This window comes from Diadema antillarum, unplaced genomic scaffold, assembly GCF_040938485.1.
Source record: "Diadema antillarum isolate AM-2024a unplaced genomic scaffold, OU_Dant_1.0 seq00001137_RagTag, whole genome shotgun sequence".
Lineage (NCBI taxonomy): Eukaryota > Metazoa > Echinodermata > Echinoidea > Diadematoida > Diadematidae > Diadema > Diadema antillarum.
In genome coordinates this window covers 610,942-638,087 of record NW_027271949.1, presented here as the reverse complement: position 1 = coordinate 638,087, position 27,146 = coordinate 610,942, and the positions used below count along the sequence as shown (strand labels likewise).

Genomic DNA, 27,146 nt, shown 5'->3' with positions numbered 1-27,146 from the left:
CACGCATTTCAAGCCACGGTATGGTAAACTGGAATCAATCACTGCTCAAATATCGTTCATATTCACTTCCCCAAGGTTTAACAAGGGTGTAAAGTAATCGGACCTGTGCCCAGTGGCGTATCTAGGGGGGGCAAGGGGGGCACGTGCCCCGGGCGCCACTCCTTGGGGGCGCAAAAAAAAAAAAAAACGAAGAAGAAAAAAAAAAGAAAAAAAAAGGAAAGAAGAAGAAGAAGAAGAAACTCACCGGAAAGGGGGGGGGGGGGGGGGGAGAAGAATGGTGGGGGGGGGGGGGGGCAGAAAACCAAATCAAAAAAAGATAAAAACAAAACATAACGATGACTCGGACAAAATGACAATGTTTATTGTGTTCACACAAGAATTCCATGTTATGTAAGCTGAAATACAATTTTCGGCTCGCTCGCTGCGCTCGCTCTCTAAATTTTATATAGAAGAAGAAGGTAAGAACAAAATGTGATAATGAAGCGGACAAAATGACAATGTCTATTGTGTTCACACATGTCATTTTATATTTAGCAGACAAAATGTTTCACTGAGCAGCGGCTGCAATTTCTTTCGTTCTGAAGCGATCGCCAATTGGATCAAAAGAAGGCGCCAACGGTTCCGAACATACGGGGGGGGGGGGGGGGGGGCGCCAAAAAAATCAAACAAGATAAGAACAAAACGTAATGATGACGTGGAAATATACACATTTCGGCTCACTCGCTCGTACTAATTTAGAGTATTTCTTCAAGCCCTCAGTTTGTTGGTAAAAATCGTTATCTATAAGGCCGTCACTATGTCTTGATTAGAATGGTAAGATTTGATAAGCAAAAAATGACAAGAGTTCCATGTTTTGTAAGCTGAAATACAAAAATTTTCGGCTCGCTCGCTGCGCTCGCTCGCCAAAATTTATCAAAACAAAAAGGAGATACGAACAAAACGTGATGATGATGACGCGGAAATATACAAATTTCGGCTCACTCGCTCGTACTAATTTAGAGTATTTCTTCAATTCCTTAGTTTGTTGGTAAAAATCATTATCTATAAGGCCGTCACTATACATTGTATCTTGATTAGAATTGTAAGATTTGATAAGCAAAAAATGACAAGAGTTCCATGTTTTGTCAGCTGAAATACAAAAATTTTCGGCTCACTCGCTGCGCTCGCTCGCCAAAATTTATCAAAACAAAAAGGAGATAAGAACAAAACGTGATGATGACGCGGAAATATACAAGTTTCGGCTCACTCCCTCGTACTAATTCAGAGTATTTTTTCAAGTCTTCAGTTTGTTAGTAAAAATCGTTATCTATAAGGCCGTCACTATACATTGTATCTTGATTAGAATTGTAAGATTTGATAAGCAAAACATGACAATTAAGAGTTCCATGTTTTGTAAGCTGAAATACAAAAATTTTCGGCTCGCTCGCTGCGCTCGCTCGCCAAAATTTATCAAAATTAAAAAGGAGATAAGAACAAAACGTGATGATGACGCGGAAATATACAAATTTCGGCTCACTCGCGCGTACATGGGGGGGGGGGGGGCATTTCATGAAGCAATTTGTCAGATATTTCGTCTGACAAACTGTTAAAAGCTACTGAAATCCTTGCTTGTGATTGGCTGAAAGCAAATTTTGTCCGACAAGTTGTCGGACAAAATGCTTCATGAAATGCCCCCCTGGTTTAGAATATTTTTAAAGTACTCAGTTTGTTGGTATAGATAAATCGTTATCTATAAGGCCGTCACTATCTTGATTAGAATTGTACGATTTGATAAGCAAAAAATGACAAGAATTCCATGTTTTGTCAGCTGAAATACACAAATTTTCGGCTCGCTCGCTGCGCTCGCTCGCCAAAATTTATCAAAATTCATTACATTTAAATCACCCTCAAAAGACCCCTTTTGAGGGCTTGAAAAACATATCATGTGGACTTTGCTTAAAGTCTCTACCGGGATGGGGTTGGGGTTGAACACTAGTCTTTTTCAGAAATTAGGGGCGCAATTTTCGAGCTTGCCCCGGGCGCCGTTTTCCCTAGATACGCCACTGCCTGTGCCAATGCTAATGCACTGTCCATGCAAAGTTAGCCGCGGCCCTGCCGGGCGACCCGTGCTGCGGCACACCTCTCCAGCTCTCGGCCCCAGAGTAGACAACTAATGCACATTTATACATAATGTACGTGTGGTGTGACTGTTGTTAAGTCGATTTTTTTTTCGACTTACGCACAAGTCGAAACTCGCCTAAGTCGATGTGTTTTGCTCAGTCCCGAGAAGATCAACTTATGCGAGTTTAACTGTACTTTCTGTGTTTGAATCATATGATACAGAATGAATAATTTTGTGCCTTTGCACATTTCAGTTTAGTACTTTTCTTCTCAACTGGAATGATACAGCACCCTATTAAAAAAAAAATTCTTATACAGAGAGTGACTAGTCCAGAGCTACAAACATTTATCCATCAAAATCAGGGAGATTCCAAAGAGCAAGCAGGGAAAAAAAAATGTGTGTTACATGCATCTCAAATGGTAAATATAAGTTCTGAATCAGAGAGATTTTAAATTCTGTTATCTGGACATAAAGAGATGTTATGTTTTGGAAGCCCCTTGCAGAATCAGGGAGACTTGGCAGCTCTGCTAAGTCATAGATGTAATGGTACAAGATTCCACAAGAGGTGAAAGATGCAACAAACAATTCAATTTGGATACTTCTCATCTGGATGTGAAACACATTGTTCCACTGCACAAGTAATGACCATTCTCTATTTGCTTTATGCAACACCTCAAGCCCCATTCAAACAGAGCTTTTCAAACCAGAGTTACCTCTACAATGTCCGGGTAGTGTCCGGGTAACCTTTTGAAACGGTCTTCACAAAAAGTTGCTCGGATGTTTGTCGCAGTAACTTTCACCAAATTCTACCCTAGCCAGCTAGGGTAATTACCCTGACATTAACCTGACAGTACCCGACAACCCTTCTATTAGAATGCAACCATGGTAACATTCCTCTGATACACTCAACACGCATGTGCAACATTGCAGACAGAGAATAAGTGACACACCATGTGCTGATCACGTGTATGGATCATAACTACTGATCTCTAAAAAGTGGGTACCACCCATTATTAGGACCACTTTGTTTTACTTTGTTTTTGGATATCTGAGCCATTTCAAAGCTAATTTTCATCATACAAACTTTTAATTCCTCTAGAATTGTATCTTCTTAATTATTTCACATAAGTGTTTTCTAATTATCTTGCAAAAAAATTACAATTTGAATCTCCATCTCAACCAAAACTATGCCATCCCTTTAACAGTGTCAGTGTGCCGTGGTACTTTGAGCGAATGTCAGGAGATGAGCAGTCAATCAATGGGACAGCAAGAAATTTCAAAGGTGTTGTAGAACACAACATTTACATGATGTAATTATGTTTTCAGCTAGGGGTAACCACATACATGTCATGCACATAACAACTTACAATTCCCATCATTGTTATTAGTCTTTATCACAAGTAACACAACGGGATACCTGATTTACATGACATTTGTATTGTACAGTGTACATATAATGCAAAGAATCTAAGGTTCAGGAACACCAACAAGATGGGCTACATGAGAATGGGAAAACCTAACTTAAATGCTCTACATTTATATCATACGTAATGTCTTATAGTATCATATTTCTAAGAAGCTTGACACCAAATGCCACAATAAAGTAATGTTGTTGACTCTGCAAAAACACACATCAACTATGCCTGTCAGAATAAACCATGCTCTGATCTCCACAGCTCCATGTGTAAAATGTTACTTTGTGAAGGCAGATATCTTACAGTAAATAAGATTCCTTTATGATCATTTCTAAAGTGCATATTTGTCATAGTACTTGCTAGCCTTTGTAGACCTTGACCAAGCCCCAAGAAACACATTGACAGAAACAAAGAATGCATTGCAAGTCAAACATTTTCTTGTCTTTTTTGTTCTTGTCGAAGTCTATCAATCAAATAAGACCATCCACAAAAATACCCAATGATATCACAAATCAGTATGAAAAAAAAAAGTATTTAACATCACTCTTGCTTTTTATCATGGCTGGTTGATTTAAAAACAGTTTTGCCATACGGGGAAGTCAGTATTTCTTGAAAAGTGATGCCTTCACTGAATACTGTATGATTACAGGAACAAATTTCTCTGAATATACCCTGAATATACCCTACTAGGTCAATTTTCTTCACAATATTTTGATAATCTTGAAATGATCAAGCTTGTTTCAAGAGAAAGGTTACATGACACTGTGAAAAATATTTGTTTGGTATATATACTCAGATGTAACTTTTTGGAGTTGAAATAGATTACTATTTCACACTGTAAGGCATTTTCAAATTGTTCAGACTTCCTGAATTCAACCTGACACTGAGAGTTCCACAATTACACTATAAAAAACAGAAAATATGTTCTGGCCCATTCTGATATCATTCGAAATTTCAACCTTATATTTGTTTCAAACTAATCAATGAAAAACAAAGAAAGTGGTTTTGCTTGAAATGTATGTGAGAAGTAAATCTTCTGTCATGTAAAGCATAAATACAGCAACATAGTGTGATGATGCACAGCTTTAACCTCACATTACACTACAGCTATCACCATCATATTTTGCACTTACGTCGACTCAACTTACACAACCTGCTGTTAATTTCATGATCACTCTATCTGAATGCTCACCTTATCATCTATATCTATAGAATTCTTAATGTGCCTCCCATCTTTGCTCAGTCTAGCATAATTTCTATTATCAGTGTGAGAGACAACATTCTTGAGACAACCATTCTTATATAATGAGCACTTTTCATATTGTCTCACATGTGGGTAGGAATATGTGAAATACTTACCATGATTCTTTCTACCAGCATGTTTGTTATTATAAGAGCTATTGTGACATCGTGTAAGTAAGGTTCTTTTAATCCTCCCAACCATGCTATTTCTTAAGTTTGTTCTGTTCCTCTCATGTCAAACTGTCACTCAAATGATGTTCCCTCTTTCTCTACCAAATCCTCATCTCCCTTCTCCGTACTTAGAGCATCTTTATCTTCCTCCTCCTGGTCATTTACAAATGCTTCCTTGATGACGTTTTTGAGGAGAACTGCCCTTTCTCTGACTGCCGGGTCAGGATCTGAAGTGACCTTTGATAATGCTTCCTGCAAGTCATGAGCTTCCCAATACGAGAGCACTGTTTGGCGAGATGGTTCTGGATTGCACAAATGAAATAACATTGTGTAAAGATTTTAACAGCAAAACAGAAAAAATATTACACAAGATGATCGATATCTGTGACATTACTGATTACTCAGAGGAAAGGCTTAAGACACGACTGGTTCCCATACATATATTACAAGTACATCTTGCACATCTACACTTCACAGTTATCATGGGGACTATGCTTCTATGGGGTTTATAGCAATAAATCAGTTGCCAACTGACCATATGCTGAGCCCTAGTATATATACTAGTGGTAGGTAGCATCCCTAGGGTAATAGAATCCCATTTTGTTCAAAGGGGCACTAAGTCCATGGGGGAAGGGGAGGGGGGAAATGGGAGGGGGGGGGGGGAGGGGAGGGGTGGCAAAGGTTCAAGTCCCACTGGTTCCTTTTTTCTGACATGTTTGTTAATTTACAGATCAGCAGTTGCGATCTTAAAAATTGCATTTGTAGAGGGAGGCAAACTGAAGAAAGTCACATCTGAACCTTCACCTCTCTGAATAATATCTTTCTTTCAAGAAAATGTATATGCTTGCCAATATAACACTGTATTAGCTTTATTACTTCTGGTTCTACAGAAGATTCTTTTTTTTTTGTGTGGAAACAATTCCTTAAATTTGGGCCTTTGCCCAACCTCCACTCCTGTCTGCCCTTCCCCCCACCCATGGACTGGGTGCCCTTTCAAACAAAATGGGAGTCTATTATACTAGGTATGATATATATGGCACAGATTGTGAAAATTTGTCATAGATTTTTCAAGAAGATGCTGAAATGTTAAAATTCCACCTCCTCCTCCCACCGTAGGGAGGTACTCATATAAATTGAGACCTTATTACCCTAAGGATGCTATCTGGCAAGTCTTGTGAATATCCGTCGTAGGGTTTTCAATGGACAAGACAAGTGCCATGTTTGGTAAAATGTGTAACTTTGTATAACCACTCTTCCCCCCAAGTTTGATTGAAATTGAAGTCCTCAGTAAAGAGTTATTCAAGTTTTTGTAGCCTTATGGACGGATGATGGACGGATGGACGGACGGACGGACGGACAGACGCCACAGGCAATCCCTTGGTCTCCCCTTACCTCCGGTGGGCTCGACAAAAAATGAAAACGGTAAAGGTTCATGTGTAATTTTGATACAGATCAAGTTTATTTACCATCAGTACGTAATAATGTAGAAGTAAATAATTTGTACATTTCCTGGCAGCATTTGTACATTTCCCATCAAAACTGAATGTTTGAACATTTCCCTGACAGACGTTTGTACACTTCTTGGTGAAACGTTTGCACATTTCCCAGCATTTGTACAAATCTCAGCTCTACAACCCTCCATCACTACTGACATACAGCTGTACATTTAAGTAGAACAATTTACTTTCTGAAAAGTTTTATCATAGACACATTACTACTGTAAATGTCTGTAAAACGTCCTTACTGAAAAAGATTTTTACTCTCATCACTATTACTCAGCAACTACACAGGAATCCTGTTATAACGAGATCGTCGGTTCCGGGTGATTTTTGTCATTATATCTGGATTCTTGCTGTATCTGAACACTTGTGGAAAGTACTCTTCATATAAACATGCTCTTCATGACCTTTGACCCTATACAGTGCACTCCCGTTATAACGAAATGCTCGGGACCGGCCGTTTTCTTTCGTTATAACGAAATTTCGTTATAACCGAACAAATACAATATATAACAAAAAGAAGGTAACCACGCATATGTCATATTATGTTTGTTGAATACTCATCATACACTGGAAAGCTATGTGAAATGGGATGGTACCGTGGCTTTTTAATTTTGTTTGGATATTACATTTAAACGAGAGCATAAAGTTGTTTTTGTCACACAATAAGTCGTATAGAAAATGATAGTTTAGGATTCCGTTACAGTTCGCTATTCCAAAGATTCGTTTCTTACTAAAGTTCGTTACTCCGTAAGACTCTTTGTTCCGAAGTTTCGAAGGACTCTTTGTTCCGAAGTTTCGCCATTCCCAGGAATCCAAAGGTTTGTTCATTATTTTGAAGCTTCGCTCTTCCGATGATTCGTTATTCCGAAAGTTCATGATTTAGATATGAATATGTTATTGTTCGCTTTCCGAAGGCTCGTTGATCGGAAAATGAAATGAGTTTCGTCATTTCGAAGGTTTGTAAATGAAAAAATGAGAATGGTTCACTGTTCCGAAGATTTTTTAATCCGACAATGAAATAAAGTTTGTTATTCCGAAGAAGGTTTGTAAATCCAAAAAAAAAAAAAAAAAGAAATGCGAAAGGTTAGTTATTTCGTAGGTCCGGTTATCTTAAGACGATTATAAAGTTTGCGATTCCCAAGTTTTGTTAGTGGACACACCTTTTTTTCACCTTTGGATTACCGAAACTTTTTTTAATAATGTTCCGATTAACGAAAGTTTAGAATTCCTATCGTTTCCTGACTAACGAACCGTCGTAATAAGAACCATATCTCATTGTCGGTTTAACGAACTTTAGTAATAACGAACTGTTTGAATAACGCCTAAATGTTCGTAATAACAAACCCTATTTCATTTCCGAACCAACGGACATTTAGGTGTATAAGAATTTGTGTGTTTTGTAATAAAGTACCTTCGGAACAATAAAACGAACCTTGTTTAATTTCAGATTATAATTGCATTACAATAATGCAAGTCCCCCCCGGAAACTGTGCAGTAGACAAGGAGCGAACACGTACACAGTGATGTGAAGCGTTCGCCCATGCAGAGACGCCATAATGCTTTATATTCCGCTACGTATTTTCGCAAGCGATTCGCATTTCGTTATAACGGAGCATATTGTATTTCTTTTGTTTTTCTTTGTCAGTGGTGCTCAGAAAATATTTCGTTATAACGGAAATTTCGTTATAACCGTGTTCGTTATAAGCGAATTTTGTACCACAGACTTCAATGGCGATAATTTTGGGACCAGAAGTTTTACTTCGTTATAACGAAATTTCGTTATAACCGTGTTCGTTGTAACGGGAGTGCACTGTATAAGACAGAACACTGGGGGCAGCACGTACAAAATCTATAGGCTTGTAGATTATATCATGGTAGACCTTCATATCAAATTTGAACAAAATCCATCAAGAAATGTAGCCTATAGAGCGCACACCACAGAACTATAATAGGTAGAGTGCTCAAGCAGGGGCCGTAATCTGAGGGCTTAATTTGATTAGCACTTAATTAGCGAATCGGTATTCTGACAGCTCAATTAAGTAGGGGGTTTATTAACTACCATGACAACAAGCGTTTTGGCGGGAAAGTCTTACTCGCCTGTGCGTATCAATGTGCGTACACCTCGGCATACATGCCGGGGGATACAATTACAGATGAAAGGACAGACGGACAGAGGGACGGATGAACGGACAATCCAAAAACATAATGCTTCCGTCGACGCTTTGTGGCAGATCATAACTAGAAATGTCGCTATGGTGACTGGTATGCCTCTGCATAATGCATGGTTCTCCTAATAGGTCTATAGTACAATGTCTTGACAATGTGTGACGACAATTTCACATAATTGGCAAAATATTAAAATGACAGATTTGTCACAAATTTGCTGAATGTTCACTTTCCTTGAACTACGTTTAATTGGATGAATGGCTAAATTTTCTAAGAGTGCAGGTATTTGGGGATTTGAGGATTTTTTTACTTGACTTTTGACCCTTTTATGAATGTATGCATTGAGCAATTTTCAAGGTATGGAGAAAAAGGTGAAATTTCAGTATTAAATGGTAAAATATTAGCATTTAAACCTGGCCTTTGACCCTTGAACTTTGACATTATTACCCCAAAGTTCCCAAGAGAATCATTGTCAGGTAGAGCATGCATAATATATACTAAGTTTCATGATGATACCTTGAGTCACTTTCGAGATATGGAGGAAGAAGTAAGATTAAGCACATTCACTAGACCTTTGACCTTTTGGCAAGAAACTTCCCATAGAATCTCTATTGGGTAATACATGCATATATAAAGTTTCAAGAAAAATCCTGCAGGCATTGCATAAATATGAGGGAAGTGGTGACATTTTGAGGAGTTGACCTTGACCTTTGTCCCCTGACCTTTGATCCCTGACCCCCAAATTCCCTAGATAATCACTGCCAGTTAGTACATGCATATATACTAAGTTCCATGAAGATACCTTGAACCATATGCGAGATATGTGACCGTGCATCACAAAACGAACAAAAAGTCGCACTCGCTGATTTTGCATGAGGACTGAAAATAGGTGAAGTGGGTCAACCTAGCCAATTTTGACTTTTTCATATTTTCTGAAAGAGCAAGTCTTCTTTTACATTATACTAAAATTTGGGATCATAAAGCGGGCAGGAAAGTGTGGTTTTTTAGCAGTTAATCTTGAACATTTTTGGTAAAATAGTGTGATTAGGTGTGTCTTTAGAGTCCCCTTTTCATTTTTGAAAAACCTTGTACACACTCTTCACTTTTAACTCTAATAACTTTTGAAAGGATAATGCTACTGCTTTGAAAGTTGGCATTGATCATTGACAGAATGTGTCAATGAGGCAGGCTCAATTTCAGTTTAATCTGATAATCCCTTCATTTTTGTTACTCCAGTGGTTTACTTCCTGATTTTTGTCCAATTCATCGCACAGCCAGCACGGCTTGGTTAGGAACTAAGCGCTTGAATAGATACTGTACTTCAGAGCCTCTTTTCTCAGATCACACTTTCCCTAAGTTTGTACTTTCTTTCCAATATTTAAATAGGTTAGGAGAGTCCATTTGATTTGAGTTATTCCTCATTTTAAAGCTCGTGCTTTCAGAATATGGTCTTAACTAAAAATTCATGTCTGGCGACTTTTTGTTTGTTTTGTGGTGCAGGGTCACATATGGAAAAAACATGAAATTTCAACATTTTGACTCGATCTTTGACCTCATGACCTGAAACTCTCTTTGGAGAATCTTTATTTGATAGTCCATGTATACACTAAGTTTCAAGAAAATACCTTCTGGCATTGCATGGATATGGGGGAAATTTTGAGCATTTGACCTTGACCTTTGACCTGGAGCATGTGCACCTAAAGGTTGATAGGCACAACTTTGCCTACTCATACATATACATGCCAAGTTTCATTAGGATATCTCAAACCGTTTTTTAGTTACATCGTCCACAAAATTTATTAAGGACAGAAGGACAGACGGAGGGACAGATGGAGGGACGGACGGACAACACAAAAACATAATGCCTCCGGCACCACTTCGAGGCGGACGCATAGAAATTAACATGAATTTCACAAAACTGATCTCTACAAAAGTGTGCACTATTCAGCAATTACCCATAACAATTCCAGTATTCAGTACATCAGTAAGTGAAGTACACTTTTTGAATCGTTACAGATCAAAATTGTGCCACTTTGAGAAATGAATGATATTCTAAATCACTCTGAATTCTTTGTAGGATTTCACTGACTAAACACTGGGACATGCTAACTTCATCAATTTGTATTTCATATCACTGCACAGAATTGCATGTAAACTTCATTTCATTTGTATAACAGTTGGTTTGATTTTTTCCAAAACAATGTATTCTTTGCTGCTTTATAAATTCTGGAGGTCACTGAAGATGCAACCTGGCTGACCGCTTTTTTTTTGTAATGTATTGAGCCAATTTGTTTATGCAGTTATGTTCTGCAATCACAGTATCATGCTGAAAAGGGAAAACTTATCATGTATATAGCATATGCTTGCTTTGATTTCTGTTCTGAATATTATGTTCTTTTACTCAGTCTTACATGTACTTGACATGTGAAACTACAACACTTAAGTACAACATCCTGCTTACAGTCTACAAGATACACTCACCTGCACATTTGGGTATCAGAAATTCCAAAACCTCCAGTGACTTTTTCCTGATGGCTGCATACTTAACAATGCCTACACATAAGTCATATGAACAAATATAACATCTGAACTTTCTTTAATCATCTAACATATCACATGAAAGAAAGCATGCATTGTACATTGTACATAAAAGACAACTGCATAAATGGTATGACAAACTGTTCAGTCTGACTTGAATGCAGAAAGGTTACAGACCAGTCTACGGCATGTAAAGGAATCATAATAAAAGTTTGTCATTTTGCTCCATGAAGTGTTCACTGGATAATCAGGGACCACATCAGCAAACTCTGTTGCTGAGTGTTAACAAAATTCTGTGTAACAAATCTTGTATGTCATTATGTGATCAATACTACAAGCCACATAACTGGGACATATTTCAACTGGAACAATACCAATCCTCCTTTTTCATGTCTCAAAATTGGTAAATCCATACAGATAAAGAGATTTTCAAACATTTCTGAAGACTGCTGACTGTTGTTATCTAGCACACAAGCTGCAGCATGGTGTGGGTTGTCCTTTCATGTTTCTGACATTGAAGTGGGAGTGAGAACAATCATCCTTAGTCATGTATTAATATTCAGCAGGCAAGGTGGCATCTTCCTTGTCTTTTTCTTTGGATCCTGTTAAAGTGACTGTGTGCTTCAATATGAAACACTGCCAAAACAGGATAAAAGTTTGTGTCCAATTCCTGACACCCGATCAAGCTAGGAGAAAACTTATTTTTTTTCTCTCATATATTGTGTATTTGTAATTGAATTTCAAGCATCTTGATATAAAATATTCTAACATTCTCTTCTATCTTTGGATTACCAAAATAAAATGATTTCCAAGACATTAGCATCCATATACATACTGTTGTAGAAGATTCAACATTTATACCCAAATCTAACAGAAAAATTCATTTATGGTAAAATTACATACCAAGAGTCTTGTAAACAGCTGGAACAAGCATTTCTAGGATGGCAGACAGTGTTTCTGTGTCATCACTGGAAACATCATCTGCATTGATGAGATACAACCTACAACATGAAGAAATCACAAAACAAAAGGTTGATGACATTGCTTGGTGCGCATTTGCAAGCAAGGAGTTAATGAAAGTCACAGTGCATAAGAGCCAAGAGGGACTTGATGACACTTACTTCAGCTCACTTGAGCTCATATCAGGTGAACATCAGTATGACTGATGAAATCTTCCAGTGGTGCCATGCCTTCATTCATTGTACTAGGTATCATAAAAAAAAAACAACTCTTTATCCCTTGCTGTGCTTTGTTTGCTGCTTGGCAAGTGCTTGCTTTCTTCACTAATTAGCACATAATATATATATATATATATATATATATATATATATATATATGTATATATACAGTATATGGACACTAATTATGAATGAAAAGAGATTACTTAATCCCCTTTATCTCTATTGTGTCAACATGACTTTAATGTTGGACTGAGGCATATTGTTATGCCTGAGTAGGCTGGCTAACTTACAATTATTACAATTGTAGGTCAAGTTTGGAGAATTATCTAACTGTTGTTACAAAAGCTCAGCAACTTACTGACAAGTGCCTGTGGACTCTGTAATTCACTTGTGCTACTGGCTGATGATGGAAATTACAATTCACATTTGTGTTCCCAGGCAGTCCTAATTCCAAGTCCTCAAATAGGCCATGGGGTGAGGCTGAAAAAGAGGCTTAAAAAATGGGTTTCGTTCCAGCAACACTGGCACTAGTTTCTGAATGCGGAAATGTGATCATGTTTTGTACATCCTAAATATGCTGTAAAAAGTTCTCCTCAAAATATCCTGTAGTTTTTGCGTAAATCCATATTTTAGGTTCCCATAGTGTTTCTATGCTAAAATACATATACACACTTGTAAAGCACTGCTTTTAGCCATATACCTAGAAAAAATTAAAATTTTCATTTAACAGTTGCATTATATCTCATGTTTTATCTTTTCCTGATGCTGGCTATGCCGAGGAGGACAAGAGCAAAGTGGTTCGAGACCATGAGAGAGAGCACCGACTGACTGTCCGAGGCCATGGACAAGGCAAATGCCTTATATTCTGTTCAAAGACATGTCAAATCAAATGACTGATCATTCAAGACAAACAAGGCAAGTGCCAAATTGTGTCTCGCCCATTCGCGTAGAAGAAATCAATCTCAATCTAATTCCCAGAAATTCATTGACCCGCATATGACCTTTGACCTGGTGGTGACCTTCAACTCCCCAAGGGACATCTACCATCCAAGTTTGGTCCCAAATGGACAAAGGGATAAAAAGTTAAGAGCCATAATCGAAATGCGCCGTAAAAACTTAACATTGGGCCCTAAAAGTTTGTTGACCCCTGTCTGTGACCTTTGAACTTGTGGTGACCTTCAACTCCCCAAGGGACATCTACCATCCAAGTTTGGTCACAAACAGACCTATGGATCAAAAGTTATGACCCATACTAGAAACGCGCCATAAAATACTTAACATTGGGCTCTTAAAGTTTGTTGACCCATGCTTGTGACCTTTGACCTTGTGGTGACCATCCACTCCCCAAGGAACATCTACCATCCAAGTTTAGTCACAAACGGACCTATGGATCAAAAGTTATGACTCATAATAGAAACGTGCCATAAAAACTTAACATTGGGCTCTAAAAGTTTGTTGACCCCTGCTTCTGACCTCTGACCTTGTGGTGATCATCCACTTCCCAAGGGACATCTGCCATCCAAGTTTAGTCACAAACGGACCTATGGATTAAAAGTTATGACCCATAATAGAAATGCGCCATAAAAACTTAACATTGGGCTCTTAAAGTTCATTGACCCATGCTTGTGACTATTGACCTTGTGGTGACCATCCACTCCCCAAGGGACATCTACCATCCAAGTTTGGTCACAAATGGAGTTATGGATCAAAAGTTATGACCCATAATAGAAACGCGCCATAAAAACTTAACATTGGGCCCTAAAGTTCATTGACCCCTGCCTGTGAGCTTTGACCTTGAGGTGACCTTCATATATGAATGTGAAACATTCTATGACCCCTCTTCCCTCAAAGTTTGATTGCAATTGAAGCCCAGAGTAAAGAGTTATTGAAGTTTTTGTAGCGTTGCGGACAGATGACGGACGGACGACGCCGCAGGCGATCCCTTAGTCTCCCCTCACCTCCGGTGGGCTCGACAAAAAAACCAAAAACTTCAGTGTGTTTGTTTGTGTGTGCGTCCGTGCGCATGTGGGAAAATCTTATTGTACACACACACACCCTCACATGCACACACACACACACACATACGCACACACATAGGTATGAAGATTATACCCAAGTGTATAAAAATATTATTCTACATGCATTGGCCATTTATCACATCAGCATCATCATAAAAATCATAATCATAAACATGAACACACATAATGATATAATATTGATCAGTGCACTACACATACACAGGTGCATACAAACATTCACATATATATACACTCACACGCACACATATACACAATCATTTACACACATGAGACATTACTATTAGACAGATCATATTGTTTATCAATAAACATGTTTTTTTTTCTTCTTGAACTTCTTCTTACGAAGCTTGATTATTTCGATCACATAGCCATCAAGTTGTTCATGAAATATTATACAATACTTTCGAAAATTTAATCTTCATCAAATTTCCTAAAGTTTTCATTGCTATCATTTCGACATGGTTGGACACTACTTCCTTTCCTTACACGTAAGATAGCTCAAAATAATAATCATTCAAATTTTCTAGTTTTATTAAATTTCCTGGAACATTCCATGAACCACATATTATTGAAAGGGTGTAAAAGTTTTGAAAAATGCCGATATATAAAATACAGTCAAACTCGGATACCTCGACGTCGGATAAGCCGAATATCACTTACCTCGGGGGCAAAATGAAAGTCCCGATTGTTCCTATGGAGTTTCCGTGTATTAAAATTCGCGTAGCTCGAAAAAGATAACTCGAAGTTCGGTTACCTCGAAGGGAAATCTAATGTCCCGATCTTAATTAACTTATTGTTTTTCCCAGCATGTTGCTCGAATCGAAATTGTAAACATCACTCAGCATCTCCGATTAAGCGCACGTGGGCAGCGAAGACATGTCACATGTTTTCACACTCGATTATAAATATTCTGAGACCAGAACAATCGCGCGCCCAAGAAGAAATACCCGATACACAGCTGACAAGGAAAATCCCCAACACCTACCAACACACGTACATGGTATGCACATAGCACCCGTGCCAATGGAGTGCTTTACGATAGCACTACGCGCTGCCCCATCATTTGCTTTTCTTTAACCACTGTGTTTTGATTTTTGATCGAGACAGTCATACTGTGCGCGTAGATTTCTCAACCGTCGGGGCGCACCTGCTTACGTTGACAGTTATATCTTTGCCATTAATCACGCTCCACTGTCAAAACATCAATCTACCTCGTAGTGCCTTTTTTTTAACTACTTTTTTTTTTTGCCTTTCACGAAGTTTACTTCCCCGAGAACGCAAGCACTGAAACTTTTTTTTTTCCAGCAATGCGATTATGAAAATCTGGAAGTATAGGCCGATCACAATGAAGAATAGAATACACAGGGCTCCGCACTAAGTTTTATCGGGCCACCAATATCATTGATTTTTATTTTCTGGTGGTCGAAAGTAAAATCTGGTGACAAAAAAAAAAAAAAAATCAGGAAAAACATTAGAAAAACTAAATCGGTCCTACTTAACATAGACAAATTAATATTAAGCATTATTGAAGTGATACAGATGTCCATGTCTAAAACAAATGAATAGAAAATTCAATCATCTTACTCTGTGTTTAAAGACTTGACAAATAGGCGTAGATATTATTATAAAAGTTGATGCCCATATATTGAGGAGGTCAAAACTTACGTTTGAAATGAGAAAATGGGAGCATTTGCTGACATTTGTTAGCATCCGACATTTGTTTTAGCATTGTAAAAAGCCAAAGATACCGTTATTCATTTTTAAATGTAAAAGCAAACAACCGACATTCATTTTAGAATCTTACGGAGCTGAATACTATCCTAATCCATTTCCAAACGTGAAAGCAAACATCCGCTATTTGTTTTAGCATCTAACTGAGCGGATTAATACCATTAATCATTTCCAAATGTTAAAGCAACAATCTGTTATTTATTTTTGCATCGTACGGAGCAGAATGTTACCGTTATTCATTTCAAACATCCGACATTTATTTCATTATCGAACGGAGCCGAATGTTACTGCTGTCCACTTCCGAAAGTGAAATGAATCATCTGACAATTATTTTTATCATCGCACGGAGCCGAATGTTACTGTTTTTTCATTTTTGAACGTCAAGGCAGATATCAGACATTTTGGACTATGAAACGTATAGCTGAATGTTACTGATATTTATTTTGAAATGTACCGTAGCAAATATCCAATATTTTTATTTATCATCGTATGGGGCAGAATGTTACTGCTGTTCACTTTGCCAAACATGCCAAACATAAAAGCAATCATTCGACATGTATTTCAGCATCTTCCGGAGCTGAATGCTATTGACATTTACTTTTCGAACGTAAAAGCACACATCCGGCATTTATTTTATCAGCGTACGGAGTTGAATATTATTGTTATTCACTTCAGAACATCAAAGCAAACATTCGACATTTATTTTAGCATCTTCCGGAGCTAAAATGTTATTGCAATTTACTTTCGAACATAAATGCAAACATCCAGCATTTATATTCATCATTGTCAGGAGTTGAATGTTATTGTTACTCTTTTCCGAACGTCAAAGCAAACATCAAAACATTGATTTTACCATTAAACGCAGCTGAATGTTACTGTTATTCATTTCAAAATTTAAAAAGCAAACATCAGACAGTTATTTTAGCATCATATGGACATGATGGAGCAGAATATTACTATTTTCTTCCGAACATAAAAACGATCATCTGACATTTATTTTAGCATCTTCCGGAGCCGAATGCCATTGCTATTTACTTTCAAAAGTATAAGGAAACATCCGACATTTATTTAACCATCGTACGGAGTTGAATGTTATTGTTTTTCATTTCCGAACGTCATAGCAAAAATTCGACATTTATTTCAGCGTCTTCCGGAGCCGAATGTTATCCTTATTCATTTCCGAACGCAAAATCAAATATCTAACATTAGTTTTAGCACCATACGGAGCTGAGTCTTATCGTTATTCATTTCCAAAAGTATGAGCAAACATCCGACATTTATTTTAGTATCATACCGAGTCGAATATTACCGTCATTCATTTCCACAATTAAACGCAAAACTCTGACATTTATTTTAGCATCTTACGTAGCCGGTTGTTACCGCTGTTCATTTTGAAAAGTAAAGGCAAACATCCGACTTTTTTTTTTTTTTGTTGGCGCGATCGGGCCACCAAAATCTTTATTTCTGAAATTTTGATTTCATTTCCGATTTTCACTCAATTCATTCATATAAAAGTTGATTCAATTCAAATTGACAAGCATGCAAACAATCAGTAGGCAATATAACAGACACCATGTTGAACATCGATAAACGTTGAACATCGATAAACATCGGATAAGTCGAAGAAAATTCGACGTACGCGTACCTCGAAATTCGCGTACGTCGAACCATTTTCTTCAGTCCCGACGAATTCGAGGTATCCGAGTTTGACTGTAAAGGCAAAATTATAGTTTACCCATTCATGAGTGAAAACTGTTGGATTCTGTATTGGAGGCAATGTGTACCTGAAATCTCGAAGAGAATCAAACAGGTTTGGCATTAAAAATTATGATAACATTGCAATTAACTTCCAATATCAGAGGATCTGTGCAAACCTGACTCAACTTATGCACTATTTTCATTCAGCTGGTACTAGTTTTAGCACACTGATTTTGTACTCACACCTACTAAACCTTTCTACATGAACATTCTGTCTCAGTATTAATAATAGTTACATCTTTTTTTTTTCCAGATTGGGAGAAACAAATTTTTAATTTTAGTCATTCAGTTAATATAAAAAAAAACACACTTATGGAAACATCTTTGTTATTAGAATAATTCAACCCTGATTAAATCATAATAATTGGCAGAAATGTTTGCTACAGTGCGAACTATCACATACTGAGGCAAGGAGTCAAAAAAACATATTGCATAAACAATGGCATTCAAAATACAGGAAATAGAATATTACAAAGACATTTCATCAAGGACAACTTTGGTAAGATGTCAATTCCTGGATATTTATCACATTGACCAAAGCATTGATGCATATACATTCTGTCGTTTCTGAACTTTGCACTAAAGTTCTTTTTTTTTGTGTGTGTGTGTTCTTAAACCATCACTTCTAAAATTTTGCTACTTAAAATAAAACAGAAATGTATGGGTCCACTTCTTTCATGGACAACTCATAGTAACATGACAATGTATTCTTTCTTGAATATTTATCATATTGACCAAAGCATCAATGCATATAAACATAATGTTGTATCTGAACTTTGCACCAAAGTTTCTTCGCATACATACATGAACACCACCTCTTCTCAAAAAGAAGTAAAGAAAATTTATGTTACAAACTTCGCTACTTAACATAAAACAAATACATGTATATTGCTCCATTTCATCATGGACAACTTATAATAACATGACAATATATTCATTCTTGAATATCAATCATATTGACCAAAGCATCAATGCATATAAACATCCTGTTGTTTCTGAACTTTGCATCGAAGTTTCTTCGCGTACATACATGAACACAATCTCTTCTCGAACAGAATTAAAAGAAAATTTGTGTTACAAATTTTGCTACTGAGCATAAAACAAGAGTATATGTATTGGTCTATTTCATCTTGGAGAACTTTAAGATGACCATGAATTCACTCTTGAATTTACCCAACCATCAATGCATATACATCCTGTTGTTTCTGAACTTTGCACCGGAGTTTCTTCGTGTACATACATGAACACTATCTCTTCTCAAAAAGAAGTAAAAGCAAATTTATGTTACAAACTTCGCTACTTAACATAAAACAAATATATTGCTCCATTTCATCATGGACAACTTATAGTAACATGACAATGTATTCATTCTTGAATATTAATCATATTGACCACAGCATCAATGCATATAAACATACTGTTCTTTCTGAACTTTGCACTGAAGTTTCTTTGCATGCATACATAAACATCATCTCTTCTGAAGAAGAATTAAAAGAAAATTTGTGTTACAAATTTTGCTACTTAACATAAAACAAGAGTATATTGGTCCATTTCATCATGGGGAACTTTGAAATAACAATGAATTGACTCTTGAATTGACCCAAGCATCGATGCATATACATCCTGTTTTTTCTCAACTTTGCACCGAAGTTTCTTCGCATGCATACATGAACACCATCTCTGCTCAAAAAGAATTAAAAGAAAATTTGTGTTACAAATTTTGCTACTTAACATAAAACCAGAATATATTGAGTATATTGGCAAGTGATGAGCAGGTTGACTCTGTTGCAAATGATGCATTTTACAGGCAACACAGCAGAACCTGAAGAGCTTCCAGAAGAAAATTGTGAATCTTGACCTGAGCTTCTTCGGGGAGGAAACAGATGCTTCTGCTGACGGACCAGGCTCCTCCTTCAGCTTTCGTTTCCTAGCGAGATTCAGGCGTTTGCTATCTATAAATCTCTTGTAGCATGTTTCATGGAATCCTATATAATACAACGGAGAAACGGATTTTGTGAGGGGAAAAAAAAGGCTAAACGCTAGGGGGAGGGGTTGAACATTACACTCAATATATTTTTAAATGTACGGTAGACTATTGAATCCTGTAATTACCAATAGTACTATACCAGGTATCAGATTAGCCATATCAAATTAATCATTAACTACAACTCATGATCATCGTCATCATCAACTACTTGTACTTGCAATGCAATTACTGATTTAAAATTACATCTTCAGCTTTTAGCATCTGATTACAATATCAATTATCATTATTATGAATACAACAACTACCTTATCATCATTAATACTAGTAATTCTTTCACTATCACCACCAACCACTGCTTAATTTGGCACAACATAATGGTAATCATCTGTTTTAGGGAGTTAATTGTTGAAATTATATTATTGTCATTGTTGTCTTTTGGACCTAATATTAACAAGTTTCATTTAATGAGACGCTAAATGTGTGTTTTGAGGGGGATTCGCCAATTTTGGGCTGAGAGAAAATAGACTGGATGGGTTAATACCCCCCCCACCCCACTAATATGAAAATATTTAGACCTTTTTCACTCTAGTCCAGTGTGTCAAGATTTTTACAATATCAGCTCCATAGAACATGTAGATCTACATTATAACGGCGCTATGCCATGGTGAAATTCAAGATATCTAAAAAGTAATAGACACACTAAGTTACTGCATTAGCGCCCATTATAACATATACAAGCAATGTTCATAGCTATTCATTACGCATAGGCTAAGCCAGGCATAGACTGTAAACTAACCTATGTCAGGTTGCAGTTCACCATAGTCCAAATGCAGTAATCCCTCTGCCTCGCTTCATCCGGCGATTACACGGTCTCCTCCACTCAATTTGATCCACTCTTTGGAACATGAAATAAATTTCGTCCATCTTAGGTTTGTCATAGCCTTGACATTTTCAAACTTCATCGATTCTACATGCATAACGCATCATAAAAGTTTCGGCAAAGCAGACGATGTAGACGTGTCGTCAGGCTCACTGGGGGCGGCCATTTTGACTCGTAATAAAAATGTAAACAATGATTCTCGATTCGGATTGGATAACATACATCACATGATCGTTCGCGAATGAATATCGTACACGGCAAAGTGTACATATTCAGCTCCTCAGTGACAAAAAAAGTTCACTGTTTCCCCCTAAATTACCAAAACACTACAGGAAGGTTTGTGTCGAACTTTTTCCTGTAGCCTCTTTGGTTATTTGTTTACACGTAGCTGTTGAGAAATTTTAGTGCCGCAGTTGTCCGAACGAAACAAGCGAAAAAATCGGCTCACCCCACAGCCTAAAAGGGGACATGCTACTTTTGAATGCCCTTAATTACATTTGTGTGCCTTAGTCTTTGTTAAAAAACTAATCATGTTTTTCTCATTGATGGTTTCCTGTAAATGAATTGATATTGATGGCAGTATAAGGGGTGTCTGACAACTTCTTTTTTTTGGTTCAATATTCTCATTAGAAATATACAGGGTGCGCATGTCAAAATGATACCTCTTCTCGCCAACTGGTTGATATGTACTGCCAACAAACTTGTGGGCTGTTTTTGGTTTGGTGGTTTGGGATATGGATGATGTTCACTCTGAAGTTTTGGCTAAAAAGTGATCTGATTTTGGGTGGTATTTCTCCAAACTCGATGTACTCCAGTACATATTGTCAAACATTTGTATTGTATGCTGTCCAATTTTTGCCTTACTCGGTAGTGGTTGAATTGAAAGCCTTGCATCCATAATGTATGAATGGTCTTATGAGTGCTTTACACAGTAGGAGCAATGTTTTGTTGTCCAAACCCCAGCTGCTACTGACCATTAGATGCATCTTTATTCATTTCTTTTTACATTTGTCCATTATATTGTCAATATGCTTATTCCACATGAGTTTTCAGACAGGGCAGAGTACTGTGCAACAGCCGTAGGATCTGAAAGCACTACAATTTTGCAGATGCATATTTCATGTAGTGATCTATATTGTTTATATAGAAAATTGCCCTAATGTGTGTCCAATTTTCCAAATGCTCCAATCAAGCTAGAAATTATTATGCAACATTTCAGCATTTTGTGTGTGTGTGCGTGTCATTGTGGTATTTGAGCATCCATAAAGCAAAAAAGGCAAAAATAACTCGTTTTTTGCATGGAGTATTGATTTCTAAATTCATAAAGCATATTTTTTGCCAGATTTCAGGTCTATCCAACTTGATATGACATCCTATGGGCCTGTCAAAATTGAAATTTTGTGCCTGTGTCAATGGCGATAAACGTTGCAAATGTGCGGAAAAAAATGCATGTGTTGCATGGATTTTAAATCCATCATACAATGTAGCTTGTTAGAATGGACGATGACCCCCACATTTTTTTTGACATATTCTGAAAGCTGACGAGTGGTAGATATCAGCCAATGGGACTTCAAGGCTGGCAAAATGATTTAAAGCTATCAAATTTCTGCATGAAATAAAATTTATGAAATTTCATAATGATGTCATCAGATTTCAAATAAATTCAAGCATACAATGCACCTCGCTTATCCTTCACCAATTTGTATCTTAAGTTTGGTATGTTATAGCTTGTTAAATTGTCTATGGAAATTGTTATTACTATTATTCAATGTTATGATGACATCAATATGAAAAAAATTGATTGAACTTACCCATGTAAAATTTGACCATATTATGATTATCTGTAGGAATATAACTCATATATGAGAGGAATATCTTACCTTTTGTTTACCTCTTAACCCGTGCTGTATCCTCCGATGCAGCCGCCCATTAGCCCGAAAATGAAAAGATTCGTAGGTGGGAGACAACTCAAATTGACCCAAAAATAAAGAAAGGACTGCGAGAAAGGCTAGCATGCCCCCTGACCTGAGCCCCATCAACCCCAACACTTCCTCCCACAACTAGAAGAAACGAAAAAGGTAAACCAACCACCACCGAAAAAAAAAAAAAGGGGGGGGGGAGGAGGGAAGCTCAAAAGGTAAGATAGTCCTCTCATACAAAATGTATAGAAGATACACGTGTATATCCCTATGGATAATCCTAATATACTACTAGGAATATCTTACCTTTTCTTTATCTCTTAACCCGTGCTGACTGGCACAGATATGAAATTTTTGGAAGAAACCTGGTCTAGGGATCAGTCTTACCCATGAAGGTTCTAAATGAATATGTCCCTGGTCAAAACACAATGCACACATACACGTGTAGAACTGACTCTATGACCCGAAGCGATGGCAATCGGTCTTCAAAGAAAGATTTCGCTCAAACAATTAAGGTATAATACTTGGTATCCCCAATACCTAGGTGCCGTGCACAGAGTAGCGATTTAGATGCATTATGGGATAGCTCATGGGACAAGCTTGCCCAGGTTTTGGCTGCACATGCACTTAGATCACGCTCTGTCTTTATCCAGAGGTATTTTTTGTTGAAGTTTTCTTTGCTTTCCATCATGTGACCAGCAAATTGAAGCCTGGCAATAGTGAACCATGACTCTGGTGACCGCACATCTGTAAAACATGGAAAGTTTCTAACTCTTTTAAGCTGAATTATAGCCAAGGAAAAAGGGGTACAATGGAAAAGCAGACAAATAACTCCATTGAATTGTATGGGAACTGCAACCCGTGTGAGACAACCGGAAGCAAACAAGGGCACCGAGGAATCCCACAGTGCATCTATGAAAGAGCTCTTCAGCATGCGCAGAAATATTCTGCACATTGGTGATACCTAGAATTGGCTAGCCATAATCTCATCTAATAATTATGGTATAATTGGCTTGCCAAAGGGATCCGGTTGCGTGGACGTGGCGCGGCGCGGCGCGAGAGCGGGGTCTCCCACCCAACTGCACACCTTGCTCGAGGATGCTTGTCTTGGTGTGAAAGCGAGGTCTCTCATCCAAGTGCTAACCTCACTGGGTGACACTTGAATAGGGGGAATGCCCTATTTATACTGTCCTCCGTGCCACGCCGCCTACCTCTCATACATAAAAGTCTCCTGGACTTTATGAAGTATAGGTTCCGGAACGGCGACAAACAGAGACAGACAAGATAGCGGATGATCTATCACTTGAATAATGGCGCCCTTTAAAAGCAACATTTTGATCTCTCCGAGAGACAACAAAAGAGTCTCTAACATCGGGGGTGGCACCCTATAAAAGCAACGTTTCAATCTCGCTGAGAGACAACAAAAGAGTCTCCGACATCGGGGGTGTTCTAATGGCTTTTTGTAACACTCCCAGAAAGGAAAGTAGAAATGAAATGCAGTATCGCTCTTTTACTACGGAAAGGATGAAACTGTCCTCTGTGATTTCTCTCCAGGTGCGATAAAATAAGCTTAAACGGCCTCCTCCTTTTGATGGAGAAAAACTACTGTGCTTGAAATTGAATGTGGTGTTTTAATGGAAGAGGGTATAGATTTCTTGAATCCTCCTCTTCCCCTGTGACTGGAATGGGGACGGCTCTCTTTCAGACTGAATCGCCTTCTGGATCCGTGAAAGGGACGAGGTGGGAACTGAGGCAGCTTAGCTCTAAGGGAGGAGCACCTCGTTTATGCTAACGACCTCACATTTTTGTACCGATTCACCACATCATTGGACGCCTTCTGAACTGCAATGTCAGAATTAGTATGCTCCAAGAATTGACCGCCAAAAAGGAAATCGTTTTCCTGCGGCACGCTTGCTGGTGGAATGGGTGATATTGTGCAATTACGGAAGGTATTCAGTGCGAGTTTTTCGGAGCAAAGAATCGGTCATGGTCCTCTTGCCGGAACATAAAGGCGGAGCGAGTTTTGGCGTGCTGGGTTTGACTTTAGGCACATCATCCAAACTAAAAATCGTGTACGCGAAATGGTCTGGTAATTTAATCCCTGGATTGGCGTGGGACCTACGCGAAAGAGTCCTTTGGTGAGGGAAGAAGTGGAAGCATCCCCTCCCTCCAACTAAAACAGGTCTCCCATGTATTTTCGTAGAATTCCCCTGACCTCCTTATCAATGTCTTCCGCAGGAGGTGGATCCTCTGCGGAGTAATCAGAGTCACAGTCAGAAGCGTAAGATTGCAGATCCGAAAATTATTCATGGCTTGAGCCGGATAGTGAGTTCCGAAGGCGCAAGCGGAGGTCGAGAGGGGAAAACTGGAGTGTGGGGGAGACTCCCTCCTTGATTACACAAGGAGGAACTCTCACCAAATCGGAAACGCCCCCGGAGAGAAGACCCCTGAAACCTATCTCCCCCCCCCCCCCACTCCCATAACGGGCAATCGAGGGAAAGCCGGAGGGGTTTTGAGCAAGTTCAAACCTATGGGCTGAGACACACTGCGACACCGAAAGGACGACCCCTGCAGGTTAATTTTTTATTTTTTATTTTTACGCTCACACCGAAGGGTCAGAGGGGGCTATAGTGTAAAACGGCACTGAGGTACCAGCGATATCGATGAGGAGGAACGAACGATACACGCATCGCGTTGATCTGGGAAATTTGAGAAGTCTTGATATAGTGCAGAGAGATCGAGAAACTGACCCTTTGGGACAGGGGCTTGACCGGAGGGACAGATCCCAGACGGGAGTATTGCCATCTGGGCGGAGGAAGCACAAGAAGCGATGGGTGTACTGTCTGTGTCATCCGATACACGTACGCCTACACTCGTTTTCACATAGTCTTGGGTTTCCGCGCTGAATAAAAAGTAAAAAATATTACTTCACGCAGTCCACTAGCTTTCCCAAAAATAAAGGAAAGAAACAGATAGGGAAAACAAGGCAAATACTTAGCCATATGTAGTGCACACCAAACTACAATGAAAGAAAACGAGTCGGTGCAGAAACACAATAAGTGCGAGAACGCACAATAGAGCTCTCGCACAGTGTAACAAACAGCTTTTCTGTGTAGGGGCACAGAGAGGAGCCGAGGGAACTCCTAACCAAACAAGTCACCGGAGTGCCAGCGTGTATGAACATCGCGTCCATGAATAACTAGCGTGGGGTAAGAAATAATTCAGCGGGAAAACTTTGGTCCCCGAAAAAAGCACTTTCTGAATTCGGACAAATCCCCAAAACCTGACAAAGGTGTGGGCACAAATTATAGATAAGAAAGGCAAAGATACGTCTCACCACAGGATCAAGAAGAAAGGTCCATATTCGCAGGAATTTAGGAAAGTTCAAAAAGAGCACAGGGCGACTATGGCATGATGGAGGAAAAAAGGAAGTGTTGGGAGTTGATGAGGCTGAGGTCAGGGGGGCATGCTAGTATTTTTTGCAGTCCTTTTTTTATTTTGTGGTTGCTTTGAGTTGTCTTCCACCTATGATTCTTTTCATTTTCTGGCTAATGGGTGGCTGCATTGGAGGATACAGCACGGGTTAAGAGATGAATAACAGGTAAGATATTCCTAGCAGTATATTATGTGTTATCTCTATGGCAGTCCATTTTTTTTGGAAGGGCCAATTGACATGACTCTGTTCGTCTTGCAGTAGCTCACTTATCCTTTGGTGAATTTCTTCCAGGTTTTGATATGTTGTAGCTTACCCTTTGGGTGTTTGTGATAATATTTTAATACTTGAGTGAATGTGTGAATCATGTCTTAAATTTGATTGAAATCCAAAGTTAGGTTTTGATTTATGGATATTTTGTTCAAACCATATCGTGTATACCAGGGTAAACGTAACCTGTTGCCAATCATCGATAAGATACCAAGTTTGAATATTTTTTTTTGCATGGAATTGTATTGTAATATCATGGAGAGTATGTTAAATTTTTTTAAAGATTCCTTAATTTGGGGGGATTGGGGCCCCCTGAGGCCCTCTGGGTGGGGCATGGTGCCCATTTTGATAAATTGAGATCCTGACCCCCTAGGGATGCTACCTGCCAAGTTTGACAAAAATCCATCATGAGGTTTTCAGGAAGAAGATGAAAATGTACAATTCAGGCCCCCATTTGGACCCTTCCAACCACCCCCCCCCCCTACCCAAGAGGGGCACCCCTGGATCTCCTATGAACAAACTTGAAACTACAGTCATTAATGTACTCACTCATAGTATTATCTCAGCTCTATAACTTCTGATTCTAGAGAAGATTTATAAAGATTCCTTCATTTGGGGGGTTTGGGACCCCTGGGGGCCCCCTGGGTGGGGCATGGTGCCCATTTTAACAAATTGAGATCCTAACCCCCTAGGGATGCTACCTGCCAAGTTTGGTGAAAATGGGTCATGGGGTTCTCAAGAAGACGATAAAAATGTACAATTTAGGCCCCATTAGGACCCCTCCTCACCCCCTCCCCTGGGTCCCAAGGGGGG

General features: G+C 38.5%; 1 pseudogene; it reads right to left on the bottom strand.

The window, feature by feature from the left end:
• Positions 1-2,299: 2,299 nt before the first annotated feature.
• Positions 2,300-27,146, bottom strand: part of LOC139744120 (proteasome adapter and scaffold protein ECM29-like) — a 394,771-nt pseudogene continuing 369,924 nt past the window's right edge.